We start from the raw sequence: 16461 nt of genomic DNA on the forward strand, positions 1-16461 counted from the left end.
TTAATTCTTCTCATCTTGGGCAAAGTTTGCACTCTGCAGAGGGATCATCCAAGGTGCTCCGTCTTGAAAAGCAAGTTCTCAATCCAAGGACTTCTTGGTCTCATGGCTTCTCTGTAGAGCAGATGGAGATCATAGTCAGTTGCAGCCATTCATGAACTAGGAGGTTTTGTTTATGATCATTCATGCCTTCTTACTTCCTAACTGAAATAAACTTGCTTTATGAGAGGCTGTCTTTAAGCCCATTCAGAAGCTGTAGCTGATTGAGAATGCAATACTCTTAAGTGGTAATGGCATATCAGAGCTTATTTCTGTAACATTGTTTGATTTACACTAAATGCTGACTGGATTGTAGGTGCAATGGGTTTTAATATTCTTTATGGCCCAGGACCTGGGTATTACCAAGTCACTTTCTCCAAGTTGCTTTTTCCCAACAGCAAGATCTAGGGAGAAATATACACTGCAGATTCTGGTCCTTAATGAATGATGCTGTCAAGTACTTTCAACACTGTACTACCCATACTTAAAACAGCCTCTGGAACACTCCTTCCTCTTCTCTAGAACACCCTTGAGAAAGATTGGTTCTGAAGGTCTTTGGGACAAATGAATAGTGAGAAGTTTGGGAATAGTTGATTAAGGATTTTGATATTGGAGTGGGGTTTTTTTTTTTTTTAATTGTGAACTTTCAGAAATGATTTTAGTCTTATTGCTGGAATAAGGAGTTGTTACTGAGTAGAATAGCTTACCAATAGTCCTCAACATCAGTTCATTCAGCAATTATTCAAAATTACAATGGTACTAAATGAAGAGTCTTATGAACCCTGCCGAAAGTTACAGAAATTGCATTCCGGAAGAAGAGCTGAATGCATTCTTCTACTCACAATAGTATTCCCTATACACCAGACTTGAAATTTTGGGTTTGGACAATCTGGAACTGAATTGCCTCTAAGCACAGTACACAAAATTGTTTGCTACGATGTCTTACCTGTCAACAACTTTTTCAGCTTCAACCTCAATAATACATAGACAAACAATCGATACAAATTCAAGGTAAACTGCTCCAAACTCAATTGCAGAAAATATGACTTCAGCAACAGAGTGGTCAATGCCTGGAATGCTCTACCTGACTCCATTGTTACATCCTCTAACCCTCACAGCTTCAATCTTAAACTGTCCACCGTGGACCTCACCCCATTCCAAAGAGGTCCGTAAAGGAGACATGCACAAGCACACCAGCATGCCTATCATCCCTGTCCTACTATCCCCTTTTATTCGTGTTCATTTCTTTCATTCATATCCATGTTTATATTTATACCTGTTATCTTGTACATATTTGACAAACTAATAAATACAAATCAATACGTGACTAGTGTGGCACCTGGGTGTCATACATTCTAATACAAATAAGACTAATGAAATTAATCATAATTCTTACATTCAATCAACTCATGTATTTGTAGCAATAATATACATTTATATTAAATTATAGTCCATCATCATTCAATTATTCAATGTTGTATCTTATTATTACTTTTATTATTATAAAGTGTATACACTAATATTCCCCTTCTCTTGTTTCTATCACTTATTCTAGCTTTTATTCATCACATTTTATTAAAAAACTATTTCTGTCTATCCTAACTTCTAATCATGTCACCCACCTAAAAGAAAAATAGCAAAGAGAGAGAGAGAGAGAAGAAAAAGCAAATCAGGATAACAACAAATAGAAGAATCATCCACTGTCTATAGCCCACTTCAATATTTTAATTGCTACACTTTAAAAAAGAGAGAGAGAAAAGGAAAAGCAAATCAGAACACTAAAAAGAGAAAAATAATTTATTCATTAACCCTTGCCCACTTTAATGCTTTAATTGCTATGCTTTTTCTATTGACTTGCCTCCCCAATTCCTCTCTTAAATCTTTGTCTCTAACTTCATCTGCTTCTTGACTATTTAATCTAAGCACTTCTCCCACCTCTACCCTCTTCCATTGCCCAGTTTCCAGGGTTTTCTACATAGATCCCTCTCTCCCTTTCAAACATATCTTCCAACTCTCTTGATACATTTCCCCCCTGGTTTTCCATTGTTGCCTCCTCTTTGTCTACTTCTTCCTTCATTTTTTTCTGTTGAGTACTCCCTTTCCTGGGCAGCTTGGTCTTTACTCCTTCATCCTTCATATGGTATTTTCCATTTTGTCCATAATCTCCTTAAATCCTTTCATGATGTCTTTTGTATTTTGAAAAAGTACATTCATCTCCTGCAGAATTCCACTCATTTCTCCTTATAAAATACCTTATTTTGTTTTAGGAGATTCAACTTTTATGCAACAGTCCAGAGATTATTTATTCAATCCTTAAATGAAGGAGGTGTATTAGTCCAGAGTCTTCAATAATCATGAAATAGAAAGCAGTGATAAATCACTCATATATTTTAACCAAGAAACCATATTAATAGTGTATAGTGATTGATAGTATTTGAAGGTCCCATTGCACTCAATATGCTATTGAAAAAGAGCTGGAGTATTAATAATGTTATAGCACACTAGATTAATATTTTGGGATGTCTAGTTGCTGATTTTGCTATCCAGGAAAAAAAAGTTCCAAAGGTAGAATTACAGTAGGAACATGAGACATAGAAAAACTCAATCAAACATGAAATAACTAAACTGTACTTTGATCTCTTAGGCATCAGCAATTGAAATGGATTGGAATTGCACACTGTTCCTCTGTATTAGTTAATATTTGGCAAGGTTTGAAATATAACTATCATACCCAACTTAAAACTATAATGGGAATGTAAAATTTTCAGAAAAAAACACATCTGTATGCTAACAAACGCTTTAAAATATTCCTTTCCTTAACCCTCCTCCTCTTTTAGTAATTTATACTCTTTAAATTAGGCTTAATGGCCATAGACATAGTAGTTGATAAAATGTCATGGCTTCACAGAAAAATATTCTTAATCACTTTCTATAGTATTAATTAAAAATAATTCCTAACATATCTTTGAATTTTCTACATACACATAGAATAGTCATATATTAATAATATATCTTCAATCAACTCATCTTTAGGTATCTTATTTTTTCAGTTCTTAAATAAATTAGTAAATACTGCTGTAAATGAAAGAAGGATGTCTTGGTTATTCTCCATAAGTGCTATCCAAAACAAAATTTTAGTTTATATATTTTTTTAAAGTTACTAGCTATATATCTCCAGCAGTAGTTTAACAGATGATATAATTTAAAGCAAGAAACACTAAGGAAGATATATAAATATATAATATTTTATATACACACACAAAACATATGCAACTTAATTTTCCGGTTTGGTGTCACGGTGAGATGGTCAAATATAGTGAGGCTCTGCGAATCCCAGCCAGTTCCTCTTTGTTTGGAAGGCCCCAAGTGACTAAAGTCACCCCAGAGGGGTCACAAAGAAAGGCATCCTCCTCACCAACAAAGAAGAGAGATGACCATTATGGCCACATTGAAGCTGGGCAACTGAAGAAAGAAGCACTAATGAGCTGTTCGTGAACAGAGTATTGGAACTGGGTGAGATGACTTTCAATTCCCATTTTAGAGCCCTATCCCTAAATAAAAGAATTACTGAAAGAAAGATTCTCCAAAGTGTAGAGAAAGTGGCAAGTTAATATGCAAAGATAGATCACAGATCCAAAAGAGAAATGGAACTGTAATGAGAGACTGTTAAGTTTTAAACTATAAGAAAGACTGGATTGAAATTTATAGTATTGTGAAAAGTGATTTAAACTTGTAGATAATATTTTTTTGACCACTGGAAGAAATTTTATAAAGAAAAATGACCTTTTTGACTATTTGACAATCAGCTAGTATATATTTCTCTTCATTTCAATACTGGAAGCTAGAGCTGGGGTGACAGATACTACACTGCTACATAGTTGGAAAAGAGCTTGAAAAGAACCCAGGATTGATAAAAAGAAAGGCAAATAAACACATGGAACAATGGATTGTTTTAAATAGAACTTAGTACAAGTGGAAAGAGAAAGAGCAGGGAGGATATCTACTGGTGGACAAGATAAAGATAGCAATAGCAATAGCAGTTAGACTTATATACCGCTTCATATGGCTTTCAGCCTTCTCTAAGCGGTTTACAGAGTCAGCCCCCACAGTCTGGGTCCTCATTTCACTCACCTCGGGAGGATGGAAGGCTGAGCCAACCTTGAGCCAGTGAGATTTGAACCACCGAACTGCAGATAGCAGTCAGCTGAAGTGGCCTGCAGTACTGCACTCTAACCACTGCACCACCTCGGCTCTTATAAGATAGTAGCTATAAGATGTGCTTTCTGGCAGTTTGGGAGTAAATGGTGAGTCTTTTGAAGACTTTCAAAAGAGCATGTTGTTTACTATCTGCACTACTTTTGAAGACTTTCAAAGTAGTGCAGATGGTAAACAACATGCTCTTTTGGGGAATTACTTTGAACTGCTCTTGAGTCTGAATGATTGACGCTGGTGGACTAATGAATCATGGGGAAATTTGATGGGCCGCTCTGGATTATAAATACTGTTCGATAAACATCCTACAAAGCAAAAGAAGAAAAATTTAAAAATTAAAATTTGGATAGCTTAGAGGAAGTAAATTGATTGACTCTGAGAAATATAAATATAGTTGACTGCGAAAAACAGTTCCAGAATTGAGTAAACTCTTTTCTTGTTGGCTTTTTGGATATTTGGAACATTGGGATTTTGGTGGATTATTGAGCAACTTTCAGCCCATTATATCAAAGCAAGATGTTATAATAGGGAAATACAACTACATTTCAAAAAGAAATAAAGTTAATGTTTCAATATATTCAGGAAACTATGATAAAGAAACATAGGTAGATGAAGAAACAGATGCATGGGATAGATATGAGATTAGGAAATCATCAGCAATTGATGGAAAATGAACAAAAATCTAGAAAATAGAGGAGCGGAGTAAAGAATAGAAGAGGTAAATCGACACAAACAGATAAAGATCTGGGAGAGATAGTAATAACTTTTGAAATGGAGAAGATAATTTACTATTTAAGAGGTCAAAATATAGAAGAGGATAAAGAGGCAAATCTTCAGAAGTAATGAAACAGTTATTGGTGGGTACTTTAGAGACGGGAAAGTGAAAGAGAGAAAAATAGGCAGATGAAATACTTAGACTGAGTATGAGTGATATAAGGAGATATAAGGTCCCAAGGGAGGAGCATGCGAGATTTGTCAAAAAAATAATAATAACAAAAGTTGAAATATTTTAAAAGGCAAGAGACGATGGTTAAATACAGAATCTTTTGATATGTGACTTGTTCTATTAGTGGCTAGAGAACAGAGGTAGAAGTTAGAAATGGGGAAAATATTATTAGGCATACTGCTATATAATATACTATTATTACTATTTATACATATTAGAAGTTAAAAGATTATTATTATGTACACAGAAAAAATATTATTAGCATTATTATTATGTATAAAGGAAATTCACCAGACAATACATTGTTCACTAAGCAGCTATCTATGTTAAAGATAAAAGTATAAATAAAAATTAAAAAAAACATACGCAACTAGAAATTTTACTTTTGCAGGATAGGTGATTAAGGAGGCACAGGCTATTTTCATTACTTTTAAATTGTAGAGAGAAATTGTTGGGGTAATTTTTCTCTATGGATTTAATGACAGAAACAGAGACCATTAGGAAAATCCTGTAACATATAACTAGTATAATAAATAGCAAAAATTATTGTACTTTTATCCAAAGTTTAGAAGACTTTAAAAGATGATAGATAATACTGTAGTGATAATAGGATTGAAGTATAAAGAATTTAATTCAAAGTCACAGATAAAATTAAAGTAAACCATATTTTCAATGATCAAAACATACTTCATTTTACATAAAGAAAATTAGCTATATTTTAAAGTGTCATCAATTCAAAATCATAAGGAATTGTAAATACAATAGCTCGTATTTATGATTAATTCAATGTTTTCTACATGGGATTGAGTGTTTCCTTACATTTTATCTTTATCAGATTGACTGTTTTTGTTTATTTTATATTCTTTATGAGCTTCTCTTAGAATTGTTTTAAGTTCTTCCTATTGTTTTTTAATGAAAAGTTTATCTGCATAATTGTTCATACAATGTCAGCACCTCAAAGTGGACCAGATCAAAAAACAAGTACTAGAAAGACTATTTTAATTCTACTTTAATGTTATATAGTATAATAAAAAAAACCTGGATCGGACAAAGTTTGCTTCTGCCTCCTCTTATACCAAAGAGAACCCAGGAAGTGTAACTTTGATTCTCCTCTACTCTTCTCTTGTTTTTAAAGCTGAACTGATGTTCTCTTAATTGATCTTGCATTCTTTCCTCAACTTTATCTCCATAGACCTTTATATTTATTTGACTTAGAACATATAAGAGTGGAATAGGAGTTCTTAAATCTCTGTGGAATTTAACATTAAACAACATCAGGAAAAATAGAAAGCAAAGATTACTTAAGAATCTGCTTCAGCTGGATTATTTTTCTCCCATACAGCCATTATTTAGTTTGTTTGTTTGTTTTTAGATTTATATGTCGCCCCTCCCCCCAAAGGACTCAGGGCGGCGTACAACATAAAAAAACCACCCTTTTCGACACTTGTTTAAGAACTATTATTTCTTTAGATTTATCTTTTATTGTAGTATTCCTTGCATCCTGCAAAATCTCTGTTTTCAGTATTTTCTTAGTAAATCTTACATGTACTTCTCTGGGTAATTTATTTCTTACAGCGATCTTGTATGGACCGTATACATTTTGTCAATCCCACCTAACACCTTTTCCATGGATTCTTCCAGTCTTCCGCTAAAATGTCTGCAATTTTTTTCCACTAGGTTCTCTTCCTTTTCCTCTTCAATATTTTGGAATCTTAAATAATAATCAGCCTTGCCCATCTCCCAAGAGATATTTAGCTTTTCTTGATTGTTACCTGTCGTTGTCACTCTATAATCCATTTCCATTTTCTTCTCTGTTGTTTCCACCTTTTTGTCCACTTTCTGCAATCTCTGCTCATTTTTTCCCATTATTTCTTTGACCTCTTTCAGATCTTCATCCACTTTGTTTACTCTTTCTTTGAGGTCTTCATATATAGCCTGTAACATACTCTTTAACTCCATACTGGCTTTATTTTTTTGCTTTGTCATATTTGATTATTTTTGTGCTGGAAGGTGTCGCTGTCGCTGAAGAATATGCTGTTAATCATTTTCATCTTGTTGAGTTATTTTTGTAATCCAAATGTCAAAAAAGAAGAAGAGAAAAGGGAGGAAATCCAAATTTTGAAGGTCAACCCTCCAAGTCTGGTGGACCAAGCTTCAGGTTCTTGTTACGCTAATCCAATTGTAGTAAAGAGTAGGAAAGAAAAAAATCAAATTCCAATAAAAAGAGCAAAGAAAAAAATAGTAAAAAATGACCACAATTATAAAATAAAAATATGTCTTTAATCCCCCTTATACCCTCTAGCTGTGACAGGAGAAAAGAGAGAGAGAGAAATAAAAGAAAAAGGAAAAAAACAATAAGTAGAGAGTATCAAGGAAAAAACAAAAAAGGAATTGATTTAAAAAAGGAACCAGGTACAGATCCATCTCGGGAGCCATTGCAGATGTTCCAGAGGGATTGTGGTGCCCCTGTTCATGTCTGCCCCGCCCTTGTTCCTCACTGTCCCTACCAGACAGTTCTGATCTCCAAAGAGGTCCCCAAAATGGTAGGATATCACCACTCCTCCAGAGACCCGAAGTTTCACCTGCGTACCATTGCGACACTGGCCAGGGAGGCACAGGAACTGGTGGGACTGGCGCCTGAACTTGCACAGGTGGTTGGACCAGCAGTTGGGGTTGCTAATCCCAAAGGCAGAGGCCTGTTGGGGAATCACAGCTTGGGGATGAAGTAGCCCAGACGTCTACATCAGTGCCTCCTAGGGAAAAGGGACTGGCATCCACTGAACACTGTACCCATCCTTGATCTGGATAGAAAGCCCACCCCGACAGATCTGGCTAGCTAATGGCAATCCACTCAATGGTGGCTGGCTAGGTTCGAAACTCCCCAAAACTTTTGCTGTGGGCTGGTCATTGGCTGGCTACGTGAGTGCTCCCAGCCCTGTTGTTGGACTCTCTGTCCCATTGGATATCTGGGACTTGCTGTTGGTCTTGTTCCAGCAGCAAGGTTATGGGCTGACCCGCTTTTCACTGTATGGAAGGAGCCAGAATCTTCACTCCAAGGCGCTATGGAGTCTTGACCTGGGAAAGTGAATGTTGGCAGTGTAAGTGTTCACCTGGGAAACTCGGCGCCAAAACAAGGGGTCGCTGCACTTATGATTAGCTGTCCGAATTGATCAAGAAGGCTGGCCAGTGATTGACTGTGCGAAGGTGGCAGGAGTCCCCAATCTTCAGTACACTCAATTGGCATCTGCACTGGTCGTCTCCACTCATAGGTTGAGGCTGATCTGGCACCCATCCGTGGTTCCAACAGCATATCCTTGGGGGGGGGGTGAACCCCATGGCTTTGTCCTTCAGGGTCAGGTCCGGTTGTGAAGTTTGCCCTCTTTGCACCTGGCTCTCAGCTGACGTTCCCTTTTGGCAGCCTCCTCAGCTTCCAACACAGCTTGGGAAGGTGAGTAGATGGTTTCAAAAAAACTGGCCTTCCATCATCTACTAGAAGTGGGCTTCTTCTCTTCCTCTATCTTCCCTGAGTCTTTATGCCACCTGAGTTTGGGTTGGCACTGTGGCCACTGTTCCCTCTAAGGTGCGTGGGTGAGCGGCCGTGCCCGTGGCAACAAAACACCGCGCAGCAGTTTCCAACTGCCGCCCAGTGGTTTTTGTGAGACGCTTTCCACGATAATAGGAGATAATAGGAGGGGAGAGCCAGCCTGGAGACAGCAATCACGGCAGGAAGTAGCTGAGAGAAGGGGTGTGGGGGTTGGGAGAAGGCATGGGACCGGCTCCCAGCTGCTCGGATTTGCCATTTGAGAGAGAGAGAGGAAGGGAGGGAGGAGGAGGAGGGGAGGGAGGGAGAGCGTGAGCTTCCGCTTTCGATCTGCAGTCCCTCTCATCCGTCCGGGATGCCAGCAAGAGTGTTGGGCTGAAGGAAGGAGGGATTCTCTCTCTCTCTCTCTCTCTCTCTCTCTCTCTCTCTCTCTCTCTCTCTCTCTCTCTCTCTCTCTCTCTCTCTCTCTCTCTCTCTCTCTCTCTCTCTCTCAGAGAGAGAGAGTTACTTAGTTGGTGGGCAGACTTAGCACTTTGTTAAGTTTGTTTCTCTGTGTGTTGTATATACATGTCTCAATGGGTGCAATTGTGCAAGCATTTTTTTCCTCTTTAAAATAATTTTTGGATTTCTCCTCACCAAACCTTTAAGACTGAAAGAGTTAGAGTTGAAATATAAAGAGATTGTCATTCGCCATACTGTTAGATTGATAGGCAATTATGGACTATCTTGATTATATCTTCCTTAGAAAGAATATGCTACTGTATGGTTGAGAAAAAGATCAAACTTCATTCCATGTAAATCCAACAAAGTTCATAGGGAGCGTTTCATTCTATGATGGGCTTTTTGGGTCAACGTGAATATCAGTTATCAGAAATGTAGGTAGAAAATTAAGCAGGCAATAGGCAATTACAAAAAGGGAAGCCAACTTTCTGAATCTGTTTCTTTGCACTTAGTGACTTATAAATAGACTAATGTTCTGAAAACCTGACCTAAAGTACTATATATTTTAAATAGCTGTAAAGCTATGCTGAAAAAGTTGTTCTCATGGTATTGTGATAAATTCAATAAAAAGAAGGGAATTCTTGATGAATTTAAGGAGAAATGAGAGTATTGGGTAGTAAATGGACAAATAAAATTACCAATCAAAGAGAATATTTGCACCTCAGGGTTGAAATGAGATGCTCTCTCTTACTCTTTCCTCTTCCTCTCTTCTCTCTCTGTCTCTCATCCTCTTTCTCTTTGTCTCTCTTCTCTCTCTCCCTCTTTTCCATTCTTCTGTCACTTTCTCCTCCCTTCTCTCTCCTCTTTGTCTCTTTCTGTCTCTTTCACCCTCTTTCTCTGTCTCTCTTTCTCTCCCCTTCTTTCCCACTCTTCTGTCACTTTCTCTGTCCTTCTCTGTCTCTTTCTGTCTCTCTTTCCTCTTTTTTTCTTCCTCTCTCCCACTCTTTTATCACTTTCTCTCTACTGCCCAAATTGTCCCCATACTTATCTTCAATTGATCATGTTTGCAATAATTTACCTTCTTTCCTAAATAGGCGCAGTTCCCTTACTGGATCCCTCGCTCACTCAAACACACACACACACACACTCACACACAAAACCATTTTTCTCCATTCCAATTCGGATCCTATAAATCAATTGCTCTGTGAAACGTCTGTGAAAAAAATTCAGGTGCTCAGGCATGAAAATGTGCTGCTCAAATACTATACTTTTCTGCACACACTGAAAAAAAATTAGAGGGAACATTGACTGTGGCTCACGACCCCAGACTGTGACCCAAAATTTGCGGTAGCTGGTGAAATATTTTAATGGAGATTCAGGTTAATGTCAGGGTTCCAAATAGCATTTAAAAGTAAATCAGAGTCCAAGGCAAAGTATTGCTCAAAGTTCCAATTTATTAAGAGAGCCATGTTGGCACATCTGGTAAAACCTGAATTTGAAGGCTTCTCAGTTTTCCCAACCAGTTGAAAGTTCAACATCTTGCCCCCACACCACAAGTCCATCACATGGTCAAATCTTCCATTGCCATGCTGGCAACTTCCACTCATCCAATTCTAGTCAGGTGCAGAGGTGCAAAGACAAAGGATGACTTTGGCTTTCTAGAAATAATTTTGTTATGGCTACATATCTGTAACTCCATAAAATCCCCCCTCCATTTTCCCACAATAGAAAATGCAGGCTTGAGATCCACCCAAAATATGGCTGCAGGCCTGACAACAGTGACTTTTTAGGTCCAAATCTGCTCCTTACTTCATTATGCCAAGGAATCCTTGGTGGGTTACAAACCCAGCAGCGCATATACACCCATGTTTCCATGAAAATAAGACCGTGTCTTATTTTCTTTGGGCACAAAATAAGCAATAGGTCTTATTTTCAGGGGGTGTCTTCCCCCCCCCCATGTATGGGAGGACAACTTCTTTTCTATGTGTGGAAGCGCAACTGCCATGAGTTTTTTTGGGGGGGGGAAGAGTGAAGCTTCCCCACATGCCCCACACTGGCTTACCTCAGCGTCTCTGCAGCCAGACCATCCATGCCCCAGACCTGCCTCACTAACAGCCATGGCACCAGCATACTGCTTGGCCTCCTGCTCTATTGTCGCTGCGAGCAAGCAGAAGTGGACCAGTGGCCATGTGGGCTCCTGCTGTACATGGTTACTGGTGCTGCCATGGCAAGGATAGCATGGATAGCCTGGCTGCGTGGGCCCTGGGGTAAGCTGCTGAGGGGCGCATTGGACAGCTTTATCACCATTCTGCCTCATCTTGTGTCAGGAGCACCACAAGCAACCAGACAGAATGGGCGGGTGCCTGGTTGTGCAGGCACTTAAGTAGGGCTTATTTTGGGGGTAGTGCTTTTATTAGGTGCAGACATAAAGTATGCTAGGGCTTATTTTCAGGATAGGTCTCGCTTCAGTTACCTTTGTGGTTTTCTGCAGATGCTGACAGGTGTACCCTGAAAGTCGCATCCTCGTAGATAGGCTTTGTGCCATTCTGCAGGATGTCTCCCTTCGCTTTCCAAAAATCCAAAAGCGAGAGCCTACTGCTTCACCCTCATGTGGACTCCAGTGGGTTTTTTGTTCCTTTTGAACTGATAGCCTGTTGGACAGTAGGACTGTCCAGGGGAACATAAGCTCCCCCATCAGCTGAAGTTCTGCTGACAGGTAGTACCTGTAGTCCTAAGTGATGCAGGCAAGGGGAGCTAAACCTAACCTCGGAGATGGGGATATGGGCAGTGGCTGGGATGAGCACATGGTAGGGAAAGCCATTGGTGGAAGTCACTGGTAGGGACAATTTATTTGCTGTTGCTGTATATGAAATAAGGCTCAGATTGGAGTGGCCTTAATTGTCATCTTATCCCTGTGGCCTGCCTACATCTTGCCTTCTCATTCCAGAGTGACGTCGGGCAGCTATCAGGATTTGGTCCTTCATTGGAGGACTGGTTGTTTTACCTTGTACCCTTTGGAACTTTTCTAGCATTTGTCACTTTCTGATATGTGTCAACATTTTGGTGCATTGTTGGGGCTGCTGAGGAAGGAAGTCTGTGACTTATTTCCTGTCCTCTTTGAGTTCATACCAAACTGCAGCATCCTGTCCAACTCATGTGCAGCTTCTTCTGGACCTCCCCGAGATTTCCTTCCTCAAAGCAACTCATCCTGGGACTCATTTTGCTTAACAATTCACACAGTCAGTTAACATCTGCAATTGGTAGCGCTGGTGTTGCTGTCATTGCAGTCATATGACACCACATCTTATGACCATTAATAATCAAAATTCCAGACTCAATTATGGTCATAAGTTGTGGACTGTATGTATGTATGTATGTATGTATGTATGTATAATTCACAAAAAACAAACTTTTAAGTATACCTAGCAGTGCACAGGATTGCAAAACTGCTCCTTAAAATTAATCTAGAAGATGGAATCGATATGACAGTCATTTTCCTTCAGTCAGTACCAAATAATACCAAGTTATTTTTTTATGTGAGGTTGTTCTTTGGGGGGGGGGTGTTTATCTTGGTGCCTGGTGGGTAGGAATTATATATGTTGATTTTTCTTTGTTGTAATCATTATAAGCTGCCTAGACTCACTAGTTTGAGATTCGAAGCTATTTCAATAGATACACTATAGATCTATAATGGCAAACCAATGGCACGTGTACCACAGGTGGCATGTGGACCCATTTCTTAGGATACATGAGGCGTTGCCCTGTCAGCTCCAGTGCGCATGCGCACTAGCCAGCTGACTTTGGCCTTCATTTTTGGCCAAAAAAAACCAACACACACAAACCCAAAGTTCAGGAACAGACTTCCAGTTTGCATGTTGGGTTGTTCTTTGCAACAGCCGCGGGGTTGGAGAGAGGCATAGTCCAAGCTCTCTGGAACGGGTTAGCAAGTGTGGGGAGATAGAAGAGAGAGTGAGCTGGGCAGGAGCCACAGAAGGGGTAAAGCGGCAGCCAAGGGGGCGAGGAGATCCCAACTTGCACACAGGAGCGAGGGCGCCTTTAGGTGTGCAGCTTTCTTAGTGCCGTTGCAAACCACGGTGGCCCCATGCCCAGCACCTTCCATCCACAGCAGCTGCACCCTGCCGCCTTTGAAGGCAACGGAGGCAACCGCTTTTTTTGGTGGGGTGGTTTGTGAACACCCCCCCCCCTCTGCTGGGCCAAGAGCAGCTGCCCTGTGAGGGTGCTGTTTCTCACCATCATTTGCAGGGCTAAAAAGCTGCATGAAACAGTCTCTCCCACCTTGGCTCACCTGTCTCTTTAATTCACGCCTCTTTGTTTCCCCCTGAAATGACCTCATCCTCAGTAGAAAGCAATTGGGAAAGGTGTGTGTGTGTTTCGAGGTGGGGAAAATAAGGTAAGGAGGAAGAACAGAGGCTTCTCGGCTTGCTCTCACCTCCCGGATAGCAGAGGTTCCTGTGTTGGGATGCCCTGCCTTTTCCTCCCTGAACTGGTGTTGGAGAGTGGGACTCTGATGTCTGTCTGGAGGCTGATGAATCTAGGAGCAGTGCAACCATGAAGCACAGCTGGGCGGAGGGACACAGAGTCTAGAAGTGAGTGAGTGATAGTGAGCCAAAATGCCCCCATTCTTCCTCCTTATCTTATTCTCCCCCATCTCTCTCTCTCTCTCTCTCTCTCTTTCTCTCTCTCTCTTTCTCTCTCTCTCTCTCTCACACACACACACACAAAACCCTTTCCCAATTGCTTTGTCCCCGTCCAGCCCTTTAGGCAAAGAGGTGTGATTTAAGGAGACAGGCGAGCTGGGGGGGGGAGGGAAGCAGCAATAGCCCTGGCACATATTCTTCCTCGCCCATCATGGCTGCCAGGTCTTCTCCTTCATAATGGGCTCCTGGAGGAGGAGGGAACCCCATTGGGAGCTCTGCCAGAAAAGCCATCCGGGAGACGAGAGTGAGCACACACACTCCCTGCCTCTTTCTCTTTCTCAAGTCCACGGAGGGAGATTTCCTTCAGAATCAAAATGGCTGGTGGGACGCCTCAATCCAGCGGTGCTCCCTCCATGGACTTGAGGGGAAAGAAAGCACCCTTTGCCCCCTTCTCAAATTGCAGCATGCCTGGAGAGAGAGGGGGAGGGAGGGAGGAAGAGCGCATGCCACCTCCAATTAGTTCTCCAAGCTCAGTTTCTTGCTGCCGCAGCCAGCACTTCATGTCTGACTGATACGTGGGCAACCGCGGCGTTTGAGAGAGTACAGTCCAAGGGAGCCAAGTCCAAGGGAGCCAGAGAGAGAGTATGCCTGCTCGCCTGCCCGCCTGCCAGGCCATGGCTACAATTAGGGTTCAGGGGCGGATTGGTCTCTCCGGATAGCTGACATGCTCGGTGACTTGTTGAGAGGCATCACTCTCCCCCCCCTCTCTCTCTCCACACACGCTGTGATTTGAGAAGGTTTGAAGGTTTGAAGGTTTATTTTATTTATATGCCACCCTATTCCCTGAGGGACTCAGGGTGGCTCACAAACCCAAGGGGGGGGAAGGTAAACACAAAGAAACTACAACAGAAAAGGTACATGGGAATTTAAAAGACAACCAACAGTCACACGATTCGAGAGGGGAAGGGACCTAATCAACCCCAGGCCTGCCGACACAGACAGGTTTTAACGGCTTTTCGGAAAGCCTGGAGAGAGGTGAGGGTCCGAATCTCTGCGGGGAGCTCGTTCCAAAGGGCCGGAGCAGCCACAGAGAAGGCCCTCCCCTGGATAGTAGCCAGATGACATTGGCCAGTAGATGGAACCCAGAGGAGGCCTAATCTGTGGGATCTAATGGGCCTTTGGGAGGTGATTGGCAGCAGGCGGTCTCTCAAGTACCCAGGTCCAATCCCATGAAGGGCTTTATAAGTGACGACTAGCACCTTGAAGCACATCCGGAGACCAATCGGTAACCAGTGCAGCTCGCGGAGGATAGGTGTAACGTGGGTGTACCGAGGGGCACCCACAATCGCTCGCGCGGCTGCATTCAGGACGAGCTGAAGTCTGCCCCATGTAGAGCGCATTGCAGTAGTCCAGTCTTGAGGTCACAAGGGCATGAGTGACTGTTGCGAGTGCCTCCCGGTTCAGGTAGGGATGCAATTGGTGCACCAGGCGAACCTGGGCAAATGCCCCCCAGCCGACAAATGATGTTCTAAGGTCAGCTGTGGGTCCAGGAGGACTTGTTTACCCCCATCCAGACCCTGACAGCCTCCAGGCACTGGCACATCACGTCAACCGCTTCACTGAGTTGGCACGGGGCGGACAGATACAACTGGGTATCGTCCGCATACTGGTGGTATTTTTTCCCGTGCCGCCAAATGATCTCGCCCAACGGCTTCATGTAGATGTTAAACAGGAGGCTGGAGAGGACTGAACCCTGCGGAACCCCATATTTCAGGGGCCTAGGGGTCGACCTCTGCCCCCCAACCAACACCGACTGCGACCTGTCCGAAAGGTAGGAGGAGAACCACCGAAGGACGGTGCCTCCCACCCCCACCTCCTGTAACCGCCGCAGAAGGATACCATGGTCGATGGTATCGAAGGCTGCTGAGAGGGCAAGAAGCAGTAGGACGGAGGCATGACCTCCGTCCCTGGCTCTCCAGAGATCATTGGTCAGTGCGACCAAAGCAGTTTCCGTGCTGTAGCCAGGCCTGAATCCAGACTGAAAGGGATCCAGATAATCGGCTTCATCCAAGGACCGTCGGAGCTGAAAGGCCACCACTTTCTCAACAACCTTCCCAACGAAGGGAAGGTTGGAGACTGGACGGTAGTTATTCAAAATGGCTAGATCTAGAGATAGCTTCTTCAGGACGGGTCTCACCACCGCTGCCTTCAATGGCGGGGGAAAGAAGCCCTCCCGAAGGGAGGCATTCATTATCGCCTGGATCCAGCCCCGCGTCACTTCCTTGCTGTTCGCGACCAGCCAGGAGGGGCACGGGTCCAGTGCACACGTGGCGGCACTCACCGCTCCCATGGCCTTGTCCACTTGATCAGGAGTAACATTGAAAATCAATCCAGAGATGTCGCTCAAGACCCTCCCCCGGTACCTCGGCTGGCTCTGTGCAATTGGAGTCCAGGTCTGTCCGAAGCCGAGCAACTTTGTCCGCGAGGAACTGGACAAACTCCTCCGCTCTATCTCGTAAGGGATTATCCGCAACCCTCCCATTCAGGAGGGAGCCAGTTACCCTAAACAAGGCAGCTGGGCGCGACTCAACGGATGCAATCAGAGTGGCAATATAGGTGTTCTTAGC

The 16461-nt window shown here is 42.3% G+C and overlaps 1 protein-coding gene across 1 annotated transcript in view; it reads left to right on the forward strand.

The window, feature by feature from the left end:
* BBS9 (Bardet-Biedl syndrome 9) overlaps window positions 1-16461 on the forward strand; it is a 363446-nt gene that overhangs the window by 306396 nt on the left and 40589 nt on the right. The window lies entirely within an intron of this gene.

The sequence above is a fragment of the Thamnophis sirtalis genome, unplaced genomic scaffold (assembly GCF_051295495.1).
Source record: "Thamnophis sirtalis isolate CommonGarterSnake01/CBP01778 unplaced genomic scaffold, rThaSir2_p1.2 scaffold_4, whole genome shotgun sequence".
NCBI classification, from domain to species: Eukaryota; Metazoa; Chordata; class Lepidosauria; order Squamata; family Natricidae; genus Thamnophis; species Thamnophis sirtalis.